The 19,535-nt window shown below is 47.7% G+C and overlaps 1 pseudogene; it reads left to right on the top strand.

Moving 5' to 3' along the window:
* Positions 1 to 8,101: 8,101 nt before the first annotated feature.
* On the top strand, positions 8,102 to 19,440 carry LOC122929010 (annotated as a pseudogene).
* The last annotated feature ends 95 nt before the right edge of the window (positions 19,441 to 19,535 follow it).

Here is a 19,535-nt window from a genome sequence, read left to right as displayed (position 1 = left end):
ACCCGTTGTACAGTAGACTCCAGCGCAGTCCGAGTAATAGAAATCCACCGGGTCAGTGGCCGTGAACGTGTGAGAGAACAGATCAACCGAATCCCAGCATATAATCAATGTACCGCTCAATGTCTCGCCACCTCTGTGAGAAGACCACGTACAAGCTTCAGACCACAGAGATATCGGGGTAAGTATACTGCGGTATTATGGACAGTGAGATGGCGTCTAAAGGTCTAAGCCCGTAGTTACCTGGTGCCACACGAAGGGAGGAGACATGGGCTCGGTAAGTCATTTCTGCAAGGTGCGCGCCGGCTGCGCATGCGCTGTGGTAAGTGGCGCGTCTCAAGCCTGGTTCTGAGGTGGAGGAGGCCATAGCGCTCATGTATCTTATTGCTGTATACTCGCTTATAGCGGGACGTGATCATGTCATTTATAGAGGGCTGGGGGTGAGTAGTCGGAGGGCGCTATGATGTCACACCCTGTATCCAGCGACCGTACTGAAGGGAGCGTATTGTATATAACGGACCAATACTCCTTCTGTGGTCAGCACGGAGGAATGTGTGACCACCTCAGGTGTAAGACGGCATACAGCGGGGAAAAACTGGAGGAAAAGAAGTGTATAGAAGGCGGCACCAGGGCCCCGCATTAGTACATCTGTAATACAGGTCGGACGTTATCCCATATACGTATATAACGGTCGTATCGGACATAGTTATCAGGGTTCATCGTCTCTCCGGTTTACGTATCCAGTGCACCTCTCTGCTTGTTTGACCCGATCGCCACCTCTTCTGGACGGTGGAATCTGTTCGATTACTTGGTGCTAAAGTTGAGGAACATTGTGGTCTGCAGAGTGGGAATGTGCCGCTACTGGTAGTAGTAAATATTACCGTCTAATGCTAGCCCTGAGCTGGAATATACGGTCCCGGATCTTCGGTGTTGTCTCTCTCACATGGACATGTGAAGAAGTCACGAATTGGGAAGCTTTTACCTGATTGTGGACTTTAGACCATTGGAAACAATGTACACATGGGAACGTGAGTACAGAGAAAAGTCTGTTTAGATGGTCCAATATCCGCTCTCACCTGCAGATCCTGTACGGACGGCGTGTGCAGCCAGGACATGTGGGATATGCTTTTTATAGAGGGGACCCATGGTTCCTAATACTCTGGAGTATTTTTTATTACTCGGGTGAGAACTAAAGGGATCCATTTTGTGGTCTTTGTCGATTCGTGGTTTATCTGACACTTGGATATCCTCCCTCTAGAAAACGTCATCTCTAATGATGTTCGCTGGCGCTGGGAACCTGTGCGTCGTATCCGTTCGGATTGGATTTGTTTGCATTTTGAGGATGGAAACTGTAGAAATGTAAGAGATGATTATGGTCAGTGGTCGGGGGACGGTTCTTTATGGTATCAAGAGAATGAATTGAGGTGGAGCGATGGTGAATGGTGAACTGAAGCTCGGGAGAGACGGAGTTAATGAATGTATGGGACTGTGGTACGGAGTCCAGTGAGCGGAAAATCTCATCACGATTACCTGAGATGTAAGACGAGAATCGGCAGTTGGCACAGGGAGGCGCTACATTGGACCCCATCGCGGGGACCATACCGAAGCCTGCAGTGATGGGAAAGAAGGCGTTTACGGAAATGGGCCGAAACGTCACCTGATTTGTACAGCCGCTTCCTAATAAATATCATCAGTCTTCGTACTACTTGGACAGCAATAAATTAGACCTGACCCTATAACTGACCTGTGATACTGACGCACAGTGCTTCCGCGGCTAACAGAAGCCATTCACTAGGAATCAGTGATGTATATGGCGGTGATTTACACCTGTGATACTGACGCACAGTGCTTCCGCGGCTAACAGAAGCCATTCACTAGGAATCAGTGATGTATATGGCGGTGATTTACACCTGTGATACTGACGCACAGTGCTTCCGCGGCTAACAGAAGCCATTCACTAGGAATCAGTGATGTATATGGCGGTGATTTACACCTGTGATACTGACGCACAGTGCTTCCGCGGCTAACAGAAGCCATTCACTAGGAATCAGTGATGTATATGGTGGTGATTTACACCTGTGATACTGACGCACAGTGCTTCCGCGGCTAACAGAAGCCATTCACTAGGAATCAGTGATGTATATGGCGGTGAATTACACCTGTGATACTGACGCACAGTGCTTCCGCGGCTAACAGAAGCCATTAACTAGGAATCAGTGATGTATATGGCGGTGATTTACACCTGTGATACTGACGCACAGTGCTTCCGCGGCTAACAGAAGCCATTCACTAGGAATCAGTGATGTATATGGCGGTGATTTACACCTGTGATACTGACGCACAGTGCTTCCGCGGCTAACAGAAGCCATTAACTAGGAATCAGTGATGTATATGGCGGTGATTTACACCTGTGATACTGACGCACAGTGCTTCCGCGGCTAACAGAAGCCATTCACTAGGAATCAGTGATGTATATGGCGGTGATTTACACCTGTGATACTGACGCACAGTGCTTCCGCGGCTAACAGAAGCCATTAACTAGGAATCAGTGATGTATATGGCGGTGATTTACACCTGTGATACTGACGCACAGTGCTTCCGCGGCTAACAGAAGCCATTCACTAGGAATCAGTGATGTATATGGCGGTGATTTACACCTGTGATACTGACGCACAGTGCTTCCGCGGCTAACAGAAGCCATTCACTAGGAATCAGTGATGTATATGGCGGTGATTTACACCTGTGATACTGACGCACAGTGCTTCCGCGGCTAACAGAAGCCATTCACTAGGAATCAGTGATGTATATGGCGGTGATTTACACCTGTGATACTGACGCACAGTGCTTCCGCGGCTAACAGAAGCCATTAACTAGGAATCAGTGATGTATATGGCGGTGATTTACACCTGTGATACTGACGCACAGTGCTTCCGCGGCTAACAGAAGCCATTCACTAGGAATCAGTGATGTATATGGCGGTGATTTACACCTGTGATACTGACGCACAGTGCTTCCGCGGCTAACAGAAGCCATTCACTAGGAATCAGTGATGTATATGGCGGTGAATTACACCTGTAATACTGACAGCACAGAACCTACAGAACCGATAAACTGTGAGGTGGGTGCACTGGAGCGTAATGTACACGGCAATGCAGTCTCCCTGCTCTGTCCCTGCTCTCTTCATACTCTCTCCCTGCTTTGTCCCTGCTCTCTTCATACTCTCTCCCTGCTCTGTCCCTGCTCTCTTCATACTCTCTCCGTGCAGTCCCTCTGCTCTCTTCATACTCTCTCCTTGCTCTGTCCCTGCTCTCTTCATACTCTCTCCATGCAGTCCCTCTGCTCTCTTCACACTCTCTCCCTGCTCTCTTCATACTCTCTCCCTGCTCTGTCCCTGCTCTCTTCATACTCTCTCCGTGCAGTCCCTCTGCTCTCTTCATACTCTCTCCTTGCTCTGTCCCTGCTCTCTTCATACTCTCTCCGTGCAGTCCCTCTGCTCTCTTCATACTCTCTCCCTGCTCTCTTCATACTCTCTCCCTGCTCTGTCCCTGCTCTCTTCATACTCTCTCCCTGCTCTGTCCCTGCTCTCTTCATACTCTCTCCGTGCAGTCTCCCTGCTCTCTTCATATTCTCTCCCTGTTCTGTCCCTGCTCTCTTCATACTCTCTCCGTGCAGTCCCTCTGCTCTCTTCATACTCTCTCCCTGCTCTGTCCCTGCTCTCTTCATACTTTCTCCCTGCTCTGTCCCTGCTCTCTTCATACTCTCTCCGTGCAGTCTCCCTGCTCTCTTCATACTCTCTCCCTGCTCTGTCCCTGCTCTCTTCATACTCTCTCCCTGCTCTGTCCCTGCTCTCTTCATACTCTCTCCCTGCTCTGTCCCTGCTCTCTTCATACTCTCTCCCTACTCTCTTCATACTCTCTCCCTGCTCTGTCCCTGCTCTCTTCATACTCTCTCCCTGCTCTCTCCCTGCTCTCTTCATACTCTCTCCCTGCTCTGTCCCTGCTCTCTTCATACTCTCTCCCTGCTCTGTCCCTGCTCTCTTCCCACTCTCTCCGTGCAGTCCCTCTGCTCTCTTCATACTCTCTCCGTGCAGTCCCTCTGCTCTCTTCATACTCTCTCTGTGCAGTCCCTCTGCTCTCTTCATACTCTCTCTGTGCAGTCCCTCTGCTCTCTTCATACTCTCTCTGTGCAGTCCCTCTGCTCTCTTCATACTCTCCGTGCAGTCCCTCTGCTCTCTTCATACTCTCTCCGTGCAGTCCCTCTGCTCTCTTCATACTCTCTCCGTGCAGTCCCTCTGCTCTCTTCATACTCTCTCCGTGCAGTCCCTCTGCTCTCTTCATACTCTCTCCGTGCAGTCCCTCTGCTCTCTTCATACTCTCTCTGTGCAGTCCCTCTGCTCTCTTCATACTCTCTCCCTGCTCTCTTCATACTCTCTCCGTGCAGTCCCTCTGCTCTCTTCATACTCTCTCCGTGCAGTCCCTCTGCTCTCTTCATACTCTCTCCGTGCAGTCCCTCTGCTCTCTTCATACTCTCTCCGTGCAGTCCCTCTGCTCTCTTCATACTCTCCGTGCAGTCCCTCTGCTCTCTTCATACTCTGTCCCTGCTCTCTTCATACTCTCTCCGTGCAGTCCCTGCTCTCTTCATACTCTCTCCGTGCAGTCCCTGCTCTCTTCATACTCTCTCCGTGCAGTCCCTGCTCTCTTCATACTCTCTCCGTGCAGTCCCTGCTCTCTTCATACTCTCTCCGTGCAGTCCCTGCTCTCTTCATACTCTCTCCGTGCAGTCCCTCTGCTCTCTTCATACTCTCTCCGTGCAGTCCCTCTGCTCTCTTCATACTCTCTCTGTGCAGTACCTCTGCTCTCTTCATACTCTCTCCGTGCAGTCTCTCTGCTCTCTTCATACTCTCTCCGTGCAGTCCCCCTGCTCTCTTCATACTCTCTCCGTGCAGTCCCCCTGCTCTCTTCATACTCTCTCCGTGCAGTCCCCCTGCTCTCTTCATACTCTCTCCGTGCAGTCCCTCTGCTCTCTTCATACTCTCTCCGTGCAGTCTCTTCTGCTCTCTTCATACTCTCTCCGTGCAGTCCCTCTGCTCTCTTCATACTCTCTCCGTGCAGTCCCCCTGCTCTCTTCATACTCTCTCCGTGCAGTCCCTCTGCTCTCTTCATACTCTCTCCGTGCAGTCCCTCTGCTCTCTTCATACTCTCTCCGTGCAGTCCCTCTGCTCTCTTCATACTCTCTCCGTGCAGTCCCTCTGCTCTCTTCATACTCTCTCCGTGCAGTCCCTCTGCTCTCTTCATACTCTCTCCGTGCAGTCCCTCTGCTCTCTTCATACTCTCTCCGTGCAGTCCCTCTGCTCTCTTCATACTCTCTCCGTGCAGTCTCTCTGCTCTCTTCATACTCTCTCCGTGCAGTCCCTCTGCTCTCTTCATACTCTCTCCGTGCAGTCCCCCTGCTCGCTTCATACTCTCTCCGTGCAGTCCCTCTGCTCTCTTCATACTCTCTCCGTGCAGTCCCTCTGCTCTCTTCATACTCTCTCCGTGCAGTCCCTCTGCTCTCTTCATACTCTCTCTGTGCAGTCCCTCTGCTTCCTTCATACTCTCTCCGTGCAGTCCCTCTGCTCTCTTCATACTCTCTCCGTGCAGTCCCTCTGCTCTCTTCATACTCTCTCCGTGCAGTCCCTCTGCTCTCTTCATACTCTCTCCGTGCAGTCCCTCTGCTCTCTTCATACTCTCTCCGTGCAGTCCCTCTGCTCTCTTCATACTCTCTCCGTGCAGTCCCTCTGCTCTCTTCATACTCTCTCCGTGCAGTCCCTCTGCTCTCTTCATACTCTGTCCCTGCTCTCTTCATACTCTCTCCGTGCAGTCCCTGCTCTCTTCATACTCTCTCCGTGCAGTCCCTGCTTTCTTCATACTCTCTCCGTGCAGTCCCTGCTCTCTTCATACTCTCTCCGTGCAGTCCCTGCTCTCTTCATACTCTCTCCGTGCAGTCCCTCTGCTCTCTTCATACTCTCTCCGTGCAGTCCCTCTGCTCTCTTCATACTCTCTCCGTGCAGTACCTCTGCTCTCTTCATACTCTCTCCGTGCAGTCCCCCTGCTCTCTTCATACTCTCTCCGTGCAGTCCCCCTGCTCTCTTCATACTCTCTCCGTGCAGTCCCCCTGCTCTCTTCATACTCTCTCCGTGCAGTCCCCCTGCTCTCTTCATACTCTCTCCGTGCAGTCCCTCTGCTCTCTTCATACTCTCTCCGTGCAGTCTCTCTGCTCTCTTCATACTCTCTCCGTGCAGTCCCTCTGCTCTCTTCATACTCTCTCCGTGCAGTCCCCCTGCTCTCTTCATACTCTCTCCGTGCAGTCCCTCTGCTCTCTTCATACTCTCTCCGTGCAGTCCCTCTGCTCTCTTCATACTCTCTCCGTGCAGTCTCTCTGCTCTCTTCATACTCTCTCCGTGCAGTCCCTCTGCTCTCTTCATACTCTCTCCGTGCAGTCCCCCTGCTCTCTTCATACTCTCTCCGTGCAGTCCCTCTGCTCTCTTCATACTCTCTCCGTGCAGTCCCTCTGCTCTCTTCATACTCTCTCCGTGCAGTCCCTCTGCTCTCTTCATACTCTCTCCGTGCAGTCCCTCTGCTCTCTTCATACTCTCTCCGTGCAGTCCCTCTGCTCTCTTCATACTCTCTCCGTGCAGTCCCTCTGCTCTCTTCATACTCTCTCCGTGCAGTCCCTCTGCTCTCTTCATACTCTCTCCGTGCAGTCTCTCTGCTCTCTTCATACTCTCTCCGTGCAGTCCCTCTGCTCTCTTCATACTCTCTCCGTGCAGTCCCTCTGCTCTCTTCATACTCTCTCCGTGCAGTCCCTCTGCTCTCTTCATACTCTCTCCGTGCAGTCCCTCTGCTCTCTTCATACTCTCTCCGTGCAGTCCCTCTGCTCTCTTCATACTCTCTCCGTGCAGTCCCTCTGCTCTCTTCATACTCTCTCCGTGCAGTCCCTCTGCTCTCTCGTATATACCAGTGTATTACTGTACTGCGGCGGCGGCACAAAGCTCACAGCGTCATAGCAACCAATGGCGCCGTGTGCTCCTGCACTAAGCAGGATGCCAGTCCGTTATCTCACGGATCGTGTTCCACAGACGTCTGCATGAGGCTTTATACTGAGACTGGGCCACCAAGTGGGATGAATCGGATTAGGCCCAGTGGCCTCGGTATGCCTGATTTATTGCGATTCATGATGATCGAACTCGGAACAGATCAAATTTCTTGACGAAGTTCAGCAGCGAATCATCCGAATTGAAATTTTCAAAACTTCGCTAATCTCTAGACTGGGGGAGAACTCTCGTCCCTCTATGGGGGTTCAGTCCTGATATCGGGGGGCGCTCTCCTCCCTCTATGGGGGTTCAGTCCTGATATTGGGGAGCGCTCTCGTCCCTCTATAGGGGTTCAGTCCTGATATTGGGGAGCGCTCTCGTCCCTCTATGGGGGTCACACTTTTAATCTCTTTTCCATTAGAAGCAGAAAACTGAAGGGTCAGAAATTCTCCTGGAAACTATAAAATGTCCGGTGAATCTGCGGCTCATAAACTGCTGCCGGCTGCCCATAGACTTCCAGGCTGCTGACTGCCAGACCCCAGTCATCCGGACACTCAGAGGGCAGCGGGGTGAACTCCTCCCTAATCCACCCGCAGGTTTCTGTTCTCCTCTGCCGCATTTCAGGATCCACAAGAGGATTTACAAAGATGGCGGCAGAAATAGCGGATGACAGCAGAGTTCCTCCTCCTGTTTGTGGCGCTCAGTATTGTATTCAGTCTGTGTGTTATCTCCTATAGGTTCTGACTCCAGGAGGAGAAGTCCCCCCGAGAGATGTCCCCGTCCTCTGTATTCCCAGGACTGTCCAGAGGAGAAGCTCCCAGAGAACCATCAGGTAGATGGAGCTGAGCCCTATACACATCTATATGGGGGGGTCCTGCAGTCATAGAGGGGTCATAGATGGTGGGGGTCTCTTATGTGGATCTGTTAGATTTCCCACCTGTCTGCTGTATTGTCCTGAATTGTTACAGATGACAAATCAGGGGGAAGATGTGACTGATATTAAAGTGGAGGATGAAGAAGAGCGGATGATGGGCGATCCCCCGTGTAAGAGTGAGGTGGAGGAGGACATTCCAGTCCATGTGACCACAGGTATGGAATCATGAATGGAGGAAGGGAGTTTGGAGGTTTCTTCAGGTGAGGCTCCACCTTAGAGCTGCAGTAAAGGAGCACTCTGGGCAGTGACCCCTGTGTTATGTGCAGGAGCGGGAGGATTGTGACTGCACATAGACATCCTCTCCAGGATCTTCTCTCCATCCTCTCATGGTCCAGTGCACTCTTTGCCTTATGTATACACGGCTGGAGCAGTGGGTCCGGAGTGAATATCGCTGTGAGCATGATGTCAGCATGGTGCCTTCTGGAAGTTCACATTAGAGGTCTGGAAGAGACAAATACTACATTATGGGCAACAGGCAGATAATGGGGTAAGTATAGAGGTTAGGAGAAGGTAAGTAGCTGAGTTACTGTAGTCAGGGGGTTCCAGTAAATGAAGGCCACCTCCAGCTCTGTGCTCCCAATTGCCAAGTTGGGTGATGATGCAAAGGATGTCACTCTCAGAAATGAATGCCGTTGCCATTATATCCAGGTCATTGTACATCTGAAAGGGAGTTCACATGCACAATATAGAATACTCAAGTACAATGAGCATGAAACTGTTATCAGGGCTGGTACAGAGGGACAGAGGACCCTGCCCGTGAGGGCTTACAGTTTACAAGAGAGGCAGACAGTAGGTGAGGGTATGTGCATGCTCATTGCAGGGGGAGACCTTCCTGAAGAGGTGGTTTTCAGGTTTTGATGTTGGGGAGAGTCTGATGTGTTGGGGCAGAGAGTTCTACAGTAGGTCGGATGCACATGAGAAATCTTGTAGTCGAAGGTGTGAGGAACAGATGAGAGGTGAACAGAGGAGGAGGACCTGTGAGGATCGGAGAGTACATGGCGGGATGTATCGAAAAAGCAGGTCCGAGATGTAAGGAAGGGACAGGTTGTGGACGGCCTTATATGTAGTTGTAAGCATTTTCAACTGAATTCATGTCACCACCAGACATCTGAGAAGCTCTGACAGACATCCTTCAGAACCTCCTCCTTGAGGTTCCTTTTGTTTTGCTTTCGTTTTCTCATCTCGTTATTAGCCTCTCTCAGCTGTCATGTAGTTGCACTGATTGCATCCCTTTAAATCCCTTCCCATACTGCATCACTTTGCGGTTTATATTCCTTCCTGGAGTGTGTACATGCTGGATGCTACTACTGAGTCTTCTACAGATAAGTTTTGTTCATTAATTTGTGTTTTCCTGTTTGCTGGATCCCAGGTGACCCTGACTCCCTCCGTATCAAGTGTTGGGAGCCGGTGGTCGTGTCCCCTCACTATTATAGGGTGTTCAGGTGTTATACAGTCGAGGTACGAGGATATGCGATCATCTACCATTGAGATTTTCGCATAGGCTGAGCAGTTAGGGAGAGAGCCAGGTCTGATGCAGGGCTCTCCCTTTTGTTCCTTAGTTTTGGATCCAGACAGTCGGATCTTCATTTTGTGTCTTCTTGTTTTCTGTTACACCATCCGTGACATTATAAACCGCCAAAACCGTCTTAAGCATGAATCCGGTTTCAACCTTGATTGACCGCATGCAGGGTCTTTCACTGGAGGTAGAAGATCTCCGTAAGATCTCTCAGTTTCTAGTGACCGGTTCAGCTTGCGTTCATGGAGTTTGTTCTGAGCCTAAGATCTCGCTTCCGGATACGTTCTCTGGGGGTAGTGAGAATTTTGTTCGTTTTAGAGAGGCTTGCAAACTCCATTTTCGTCTTCTTCCCCATTCCTCTGGTGATGAGGAACGGAGGGTGGGGATCATTATATCGCTGCTCAGAGGTAACGCTCAGTCCTGGGCCTTTTCGCTGCTGGTGGGGGCACGGCCCCTCCGTTCAGTGGATGAATTCTTTTTAGCCCTGGGTCAGATATATGATGATCCGGATTGTATTGCTCTGGCTGAGTCTAGACTACGTCTTTTATGTCAGGGTAAACAATCCGCAGAGATATACTGCTCAGAATTTCGGAGATGGGCAGCTGATACTGGTTGGAATGATGCTGCACTCCGAAGTCAATTTTGCCATGGTCTTTCAGAGGGATTGAAAGATGCATTTGCCTTTCATGAGAGACCTACCTCCTTGGAGTCTGCCATGTCTCTGGCCGTTCGTATTGACAGGCGTCTTAGAGAGAGAGGAGAGATCTCTCCTTCCTGTCATACTCAGTCCAAGGACAGTGCGGCGGTCTCATTCAGTGCACAGGGGTCTCAGTTGCTCTCAATCCCTTCTGAGCAGGAGCCCATGCAGCTGGGTTTGCTTGCTTCTGACAATAGAGGATTCAGCTCTCATAGGAAGGTTTGTTTCTGTTGTGGAGGTATAAATCATTTGGCAAATGTTTGTCCCTCTAGGAGATTCAGTCAGTTTTTTGGGAGTAATAAAGTAACAAAAAGAAAAAAATCCTCTAAAAACGTTCCATATGTTACTACTGGCAAGGTTGATGCGGAAATTGAAGGTTTTCCGTTTGCTTGTAGTTCCCGTTTTGTCCTACCTGCCAGGGTGGCGCTAGGGAGCAAGAACATTTTTTGTGAGATTTTTGTGGATAGTGGAGCAGCTGTCAATCTCATTGATAATCAATTTGCGATAACTCATGGTTTCCAGGTATGCACTTTGGGAAAGGATATTCTTGTTTTTGCTATTGATTCCGTTCCACTTTCTCAGAAATCATTAAAGGGCATAGTTCACAATATCCGTTTGATTGTGAGTGATACTCATGTTGAGGATGTGTCATGTTTCGTCCTAAGGGGGTTGCCTATTCCTCTAGTGTTGGGGCTACCCTGGCTCACTAAACATAACCCCACCATTGATTGGCAAGCGAGGCAAATAAATGGTTGGAGTGACTTTTGCAGAGAGAATTGCCTCATGACATCTGTTTCTGAGGTTTCTACTAAGACTGTACCATCTTTTCTCTCTGAATTTTTGGATGTCTTCTCTGAGAGTGGAGTTCAGGATTTGCCCCCGCACAGGGAGTACGATTGCCCTATTAATCTCATCCCAGGCGCCAAGCTGCCTAAATCTCGTTTATACAATCTCTCCCAACCTGAAAGGGTCGCTATGCGTCCTTATATCTCTGAGAGTCTGAGAAAGGGACACATACGACCCTCAAAGTCACCTGTTGCCGCTGGTTTTTTCTTTGTTAAGAAAAAAGATGGTTCTTTAAGACCTTGTCTGGATTTCAGGGAGCTGAACAGTATCACTATTCGTGACCCTTATCCGCTTCCTCTGATCCCGGACCTGTTTAACCAGGTTGTTGGGGCTAAAGTCTTTTCCAAATTAGATCTAAGAGGGGCATACAACCTGGTCAGGGTCAGAGAAGGGGATGAATGGAAGACGGCCTTCAATACCCCTGAGGGCCATTTTGAGAATTTGGTTATGCCTTTTGGTTTGATGAATGCCCCAGCCGTTTTTCAGCATTTCGTGAACAGCATTTTTTATCATTTAATGGGGAAATTTGTATTAGTGTATCTAGATGACATTTTGATTTTTTCTCCTGATTTCAAAACTCATAAGGAACATTTACGTCAGGTCTTGCTCATCCTGCGGGAGAATGAATTATATGCGAAACTGGAAAAATGTGTGTTTGCGGTTCCAGAAATTCAATTTCTGGGGTTTCTTCTCTCCGCTTCTGGTTTTCGCATGGACCCCGAGAAGGTCCGCGCTGTGCTTGAGTGGGAGCTTCCTGAGAATCAGAAGGCGCTGATGCGTTTTTTGGGTTTTGCCAATTATTACAGGAAGTTTATTTTAAATTATTCCTCTGTTGTTAAACCACTCACTGATATGACTAGAAAGGGGGTAGATTTTTCCCCTTGGTCGGTAGAGGCGCGTAAGGCTTTTTCTAATATCAAGGAGAGTTTTGCTTCCACTCCCATCTTGGTACAATCTGATATTTCTCTACCCTTCATAGTTGAGGTTGATGCTTCTGAGGTGTGTGTGGGTGCGGTCTTGTCTCAGGGTCCCTCTCCTGCCAAATGGCGACCGTGTGCCTTTTTCTCGAAGAAACTCTCCTCCGCATAGAGAAATTACGATGTGGGAGATAGGGAGTTGTTGGCCATCAAGTTGGCTTTTGAGGAATGGCGCCATTGGCTAGAGGGAGCCAGACACCCTATTACCGTGTTTACTGACCATAAGAATCTGGCCTAGTTGGAGTCAGCCAAGCGTCTGAACCCGAGACAGGCCAGATGGTCTTTGTTCTTTTCAAGGTTTAATTTTTTGTCACGTTCCGCCCTGGGGTTAAGAATGTGAAGGCGGATGCCCTGTCATGTTGTTTTCCGGGAGGTGGGAATTTTGAAGACCCGGGTCCCATTTTGGCTGAAGGTGTGGTGGTCTCTGCTCTTTATCCTGAATTGGAGGCAGAGGTTCAGGTAGCCCAGTCAGAGGCTCCTGATCTTTGTCCTCCTGGGAGGTTGTTTGTGCCTCTCGCTTTAAGACACAAGATTTTTAAGGAACACCACGATACTGTCCTTGCTGGGCACCCGGGGGCAAGAGCCACAGTGGATCTCATCGCTGGGAGATTCTGGTGGCCGGCGCCTCGTAAGTCGGTTGAGGGTTTTGTGGCAGCCTGCGAGACCTGCGCTCGTGCCAAAGTCCCTCATTCACGGCCATCAGGTCCTCTCCTTCCGTTACCCATTCCTTCCCGTCCTTGGACACATCTGTCCATGGACTTTATTACGGACCTGCCTCGTTCCTCGGGGAAGACTGTGATTCTGGTGGTGGTGGACCGTTTTAGCAAAATGGTGCATTTCATTCCTTTTCCTGGCTTGCCCAATGATAAGACGCTGGCGCAGGCATTTATTGATCACATTGTCAAATTGCATGGTATTCCTTCAGACATAGTCTCTGATAGGGGCACACAGTTTGTTTCCAGATTCTGGAAGGCTTTCTGTTCTCGCTTGGGGGTTCGGTTGTCATTCTCTTCTGCTTTCCACCCGCAGTCGAATGGCCAGACAGAGCGCGTCAATCAGAATCTGGAGACATATCTACGCTGTTTTGTGGCGGAGAATCAGGAGGATTGGTGTTCTTTTTTTGTCCCTTGCTGAGTTTGCTTTAAATAACCGTCGTCAGGAGTCCTCTTTTGGTGCATATGGGTTTCATCCGCAGTTTGGGACATTCTCTGGAGAGGGGTCTTCTGGTTTACCTGATGAGGACAGATTCTCCTCGTCTTTGTCATCTATTTGGCAAAAGATTCAGGATAATCTAAAGAGCATGAGTGAGAGATATAAGCGTGTGGCGGATAAGAGACGTGTGCCTGGTCCGGACCTGAATGTTGGTGATCTGGTGTGGTTGTCTACTAAGAATATCAAATTGAATGTTCCCTCCTGGAAGTTGGGTCCTAAGTTTATTGGGCCTTACAAAATCTTGTCCATCATCAATCCTGTTGCCTACCGTCTTGATCTTCCTCACACTTGGAAGATCCATAATGTTTTTCACAAGTCCTTATTAAAACCTTATGTCCAACCCATTGTACCCTCGTCTTTGCCTCCTCCTCCGATTGTGGTTGATGGTAATCTTGAATTTCAGGTCTCTAGGATTGTGGATTCTCGTGTTGTCCGCGGTTCTCTCCAGTACCTCGTTCATTGGGAGGGTTATGGTCCTGAGGAGGGGATGTGGGTCCCAGTGACGGACATTAAGGCCACTCGTCTCATCAGGGCTTTCCATAGGTCCCATCCTGAGAAGGTGGGCCCTGAGTGTCCGGAGTCCACTCGTAGAAGGAGGGGTACTGTCACCACCAGACATCTGAGAAGCTCTGACAGACGTCCTTCAGAACCTCCTCCTTGAGGTTCCTTTTGTTTTGCTTTCATTTTCTCATCTTGTTAGCCTCTCAGCTGTCATGTAGTTGCACTGATTGCATCCCTTTAAATCCCTTCCCATACTGCATCACTTTGCGGTTTATATTCTTTCCTGGAGTGTGTGCATGCTGATGCTACTACCGAGTCTTCTACAGATAAGTTTTGTTCATTCATTTGTGTTTTCCTGTTTGCTGGATCCCAGGTGACCCTGACTCCCTCCGTATCAAGTGTAGGTAGCCGGTGGTCGTGTCCCCTCACTATTATAGGGTGTTCAGGGGTTATACAGTCGAGGTACGAGGATATGCGATCATCTACCATTGAGATTTTCGCATAGGCTGAGCAGTTAGGGAGAGAGCCAGGTCTGACGCCAGATGACATGTCTAGAAGGAGGAACACAGAGTAATGTAGAAGGCAGAGGACAGGTCTAGAAGGAGGAGCACAGAGTAATGTAGAAGGCAGAGGACAGCTCTAGAAGGATGAGCACAGAGTAATGTAGAAGGCAGAGGACAGCTCTAGAAAGAGAAGCACAGAGTAATGTAGAAGGCAGAGGACAGATCTAGAAGGACGAGCACAGAGTAATGTAGAAGGCAGAGGACAGGTCTAGAAGGATGAGCACAGAGTAATGTAGAAGGCAGAGGACAGGTCTAGAAGGAGAAGCACAGAGTAATGTAGAAGGCAGAGGCCAGGTCTAGAAGGATGAGCACAGAGTAATGTAGAAGGCAGAGGACAGCTCTAGAAAGAGAAGCACAGAGTAATGTAGAAGGCAGAGGACAGATCTAGAAGGATGAGCACAGAGTAATGTAGAAGGCAGAGGACAGCTCTAGAAAGAGAAGCACAGAGTAATGTAGAAGGCAGAGGACAGTAGATACAGCTGCAACCTGGAGGGGTTCCTGGCAACAGGTCGATGGGGCAGTTGTAGGTACAATGCTATTCCCAGAAATCTGCATAGCTGGCATAAGTGGTTGGCAGACCCTGGAAGCTGGGTGGAACCCCTGATCTCATGACAGGAAGCACAGCAGTGAGGCATTGTAAATGACATTGTGGCCCCCAATGAAGAATCTCTCCATTGGTCCAGCTGACCGCAGGATCATAAAGGTGGAGCTGTGGTGCCACAGTGGACTCTGTCCTGTCCCTGTAACCCTGTATGTGCCTGATGGATGCGCTCCTTTTATTAGGTTAGTGTTTGTTGTATTAGATATAAGGCGTATTGAGAGTTTTCTGATCGCCCTCTTACCAAACATAAGGTAATCTGATGACCTCTGTAACCCTCCGGAAGTTTCTAGGTCTGAAATCGCAGCACATTTGCAGTGGGCTTAGTGTTTTGGCAATTATTCCAAGCACTCTTCTCTACTTGGGTAGCCGATAACACGGGGGAAGGAGGGGGGGGGTCTGTATATCTTTGTGACTGGGGTGAAGTTGGTTGTTGGGGCTTTTGAGAGCAAGCTGCGGTGCTCTGCCCTCTGGATTTACCAGCCATATTGGAACTTGGAATACCTTAGCACTTTGAGGAAGGGTCTCTCCTTAGACATTGTGGAGTCTTACAACTTGCTACTGTGTATTTGCTATGTGTGAACTGTCCATCTTAGGGGAATAAGGTGCTTCACTAGGGCCAGCTCCTATTGGTCATGAGCCGCTTTTGTGACACCTAGTAACCCAATGGCTGGAGTCTAATAGACCTAGGGGGACATTTACTATCTATTTACGCCTCTTTTGTGGTTTAAATAAGTCACAAATTTAGTCACACATCATTTGTGTGGTAAAATTTGTGACATTTCACCGCTCACACCACTTTTCCTAAAGTGGCGGGTGGGGAAGTGGACCGGCCACCAGGCTCAGCTTATTTATCATTTTCCACATCGGTTTTTGGTGTGGTAAATGGCTGAAATCTACTCCAGCAAGAGGGCTCGCATAGAGTTAAGTCTGCCACACAACCTGCCGGACGAAGCGCCACATGGGCACACTGGCATACTGAACCCTTTCCAAAAGAGACAGTCTGTTGACACCACCAGAGACTGCTCCAGGTGCACCCATTGGCTTACAATGGTTTTAATCCCTGAGCTAGTTTGTTCAGTTTCTCTTTATTACAACCGGATCCGGACGAAACGGATGCATCCGGATTATTAAGTGAAACAGAAGCGCTTTATTCAGGTTTTGAGATCCTCTGCCGGAGAGTAGCCTTCGGTAATAGATTACCTTTTTTCTGCCCCATGCCGTAATCCATACAGGATTAACCATCCATTGTTTTTAAAGGGAAAACCACCTACGTAAGTATTTCCACACGCGGTTCCTTTAACCATGTAGTGAGAAGAAAGTGTTATGCTTTGCACCATTGATTTGGGATAAACCCGCAGGCAGATCTACAGTATGCAAAGTGCAGAAACAGCAGAGTCTGAGAGCCCGCCATGACTTTCTGCTGTGGATTCCATTGTAAATGCAAAGAAAAGGAAGGAGACGTTCCGGCTGAACTTCTGGCACAAAAACTTCACATCTGCTGGCGTGTTTGTAGCTTATGGCTGGATTCACAAGAGCATGTTATGGCGGTATTATCTGCATGTGTCCCTGTCTGACTGGATTTATGTGACAGGAAGTCCGAGCATCATAAATCCCTATGATGCTGTGAGTTTGGGTTTTTTAAACTTGAGGCCAGGACATTTGCACGTCATAAGGATGGTAAAGAGTCCATAACACACTCATGTGAATCCGGCCTCATTGCAATGTTATCATTTTATCCACTTTGTTGTTTGAAGAACAAATCACAAAATTATTTTTTAATCCTAACAGACAATCTCAGTAAGAAGCCTGAAGAAAACATCATGTTATCTCTGAATTATAAAGAAGATCAGGATATCATGCAGCGCTCTTCAGAAGAAAACCTCATTGTGTATCCATTGCTTCTCATTACACATCCATCATACAATCCCCCAAATCATGAGGAACCTTCTCCTGACCAATCACAGCTTGTTATCACAAGTATTGGGCAGAAAAGGGGTAAAAGGTTTCAATGTGGGGAATGTGGAAAACAGTTCACATATTCATCAGAACTTTCAGTACACAGAAGAATTCACACAGGAGAGAAGCCGTACTCATGTTCAGAATGTGGAAAACCTTTTTTAAATAAATCAAGTCTTGTTATACATCAGAGAATTCACACAGGAGAAAAACCTTATTCATGTTCAGAATGTGGGAAATGTTTTATAAGTAAATCAAAACTTGTTTTACATGAGCGAATTCATACAGGGAAGAAGCCGTATTCATGTCTAGAATGTGGGAAATGCTTCATAAGCAAATCAAAACTTGTTATACATGAGAGAATTCACATAGGAAAGAAGCCCTTTTCATGTTCAGAATGTGGGAAATGCTTTATAGACAAATCAAGTTTCGCTATGCATGAAAGAATTCACACAGGAAAAGAAGCCATATTCATGTTCAGAATGTAGGAAAATGTTTTATAAATAAATCGGATCTTGTTAAACACGATAGAATTCACACAGGAGAGAAGCCGTATTCATGTTCAGTATGTGGGAAATGTTTTACCCAGAATGCAACCCTTGTGAAACATAAAAGAATTCACACAGGAGAGAAGCCATTTTCATGTTCAAATTGTGGGAAATGCTTTACAAATCAGTCAAATCTTGTTACACATGAGAGAAGTCACACAGGAGGGAGACCGTATTCATGTTCAGAATGTGGGAAATGTTTTTCCCAGAAATCAAATCTTCTTGCACATTGGAGAATTCATACAGGGGAGAAGCCGTATTCTTGTCCAGAATGTGGGAAATGTTTTGCAAAAAAATCAGATCTTGTTAGTCATGAGAAAAGTCATACTGGAGAGAAGCCATATTCATGTTCAGAATGTGAGAAATGTTTTACACGTAAGTTAAATCTTATAAAACATGAGAGAATTCACACAGGAGAGAAGCAGTATTCATGTTCAGAATGTGAGAAATGTTTTACCAAGAAATCAAATCTTGATCAGCATAAGAGAATTCACACAGGAGAGAAGCCGTATTCATGTTCAGAATGTGGGAAATGCTTTACACAGAAACCAAGCCTCAATCAACATCAGAAAATTCACACAGGAGAGAAGTCGTATTTATGTTCAGAATGTGGGAAATGTTTTAGAAACAAATCAAGTCTTGTCTGCATCGGAGAATTCACACAGGAGAGAAACCATTTTCATGTTCAGACTGTGGGAAATGCTTTACAGATAAATCACATCTTAATAGACATGAAAGAATTCACATAGGAGAGAAGCCGTATTCATGGTAAGAATGTTGGCAATATTTAAGTAAATTAGAGCTTGATCAACATAAGAGAATTCACATAAGAGAGAAACCTATTTGATATTTTTACAAGGAAATTACATTTTGAAAGTCAAAAGAGAATTGACACAGAGAAGAAACCACAATCCTGTAAAGAATGTGGCAAATGTTCTAACAGAAAAATAAGACTTCTCTCATAACGGCCTTCTTTACTGTCAGAGCAGTGACTGATGAATTGTCCTCATGAACCTCCCATCTTCTTACTGTATTCATACCTCCACCCACACTGCAGGAGGCTTCAGAGGACATAGTGTAAGGGGAAGGACTCCCCATGGAGACTTTATGTAACATGTTGACATATTGATATTCGATCTTCATACAGTAAATAAAGGTTAAAGTGATGGAATAGAAGAAAACAGCGATAATAAATTTGCAGTAATGGACTGAGCATGGCGGATTACTGATCAGCATCGTTACCCGGTAGCTCTGGGGTCCTGGTTTCAAATCTCACCAAGGACAACATCTGCATGGAGTTTGTATGTTCTTCATGTGGTTTCCTCTCACACTCCAGAACCATACTGAGAGGGTAAAGCAGGGATCAGCAACCTCCGGCACTCCAGTTGTTGTGAAACTACATCTCCCATCATGCACACTTGCTTGGCTGTTTCTCTAATCTCCCACAGAAGTGAAAGAAGCATGCTGGGAGTTGTAGTTTCACAACAGCTGGAGTGCCGGAGGTTGCTGATCCCTGGGGTAAAGAGTTTGGTTTTTATTTTCAGAAATGTGTTGAACTGTGTCACTTACTATATCATGTCTTTAGAAGATCTGCTCTGCAGTCCTTATGACTATGCTGCTGCCACTTGTGTTCTCCAGCTGGCCTCACTGATTGTCCAGAACATGGTAATGGAGGGACATGTGCTCAGACCAGTCTATCAGTGGCCTCCAGTAAATTTCACTATATGTGGGCTGGGAAACTGGTATGTGTACAGTCCCTGTGCTTCAGGTTGACAGGTCTGGCCACCGGCCCCTCCATCAGTGGTCATGTTAGGACAAGAGCACTGCTCTATCTGGAAGTGTCAACTATAACCTCACTCCTCGAAGTTCTTTTCAGACGCTAATAATGAGGATGCAACAACCTCAGACTATTATAAAGAATATGATATGAATAAAAACACTAAATATGTAAATTTTCCAACCATGTAACTGAATAAGGGTTCATTCACACAAAATGCAGATCTGCAATAAATACGGGTGACGTCCGTCTTGCATCCGTTTTTAGTTTTGCGGATCCATTGTAACAATCCCCATTTTTGTCCACAAGATGGTGAAGAATAGGACATGTTCTATCTT

Source organism: Bufo gargarizans, chromosome 2 (genome assembly GCF_014858855.1).
Source record: "Bufo gargarizans isolate SCDJY-AF-19 chromosome 2, ASM1485885v1, whole genome shotgun sequence".
Taxonomy (NCBI): Eukaryota; Metazoa; Chordata; class Amphibia; order Anura; family Bufonidae; genus Bufo; species Bufo gargarizans.
This window is presented reverse-complemented; position numbering and strand designations above follow the sequence as displayed.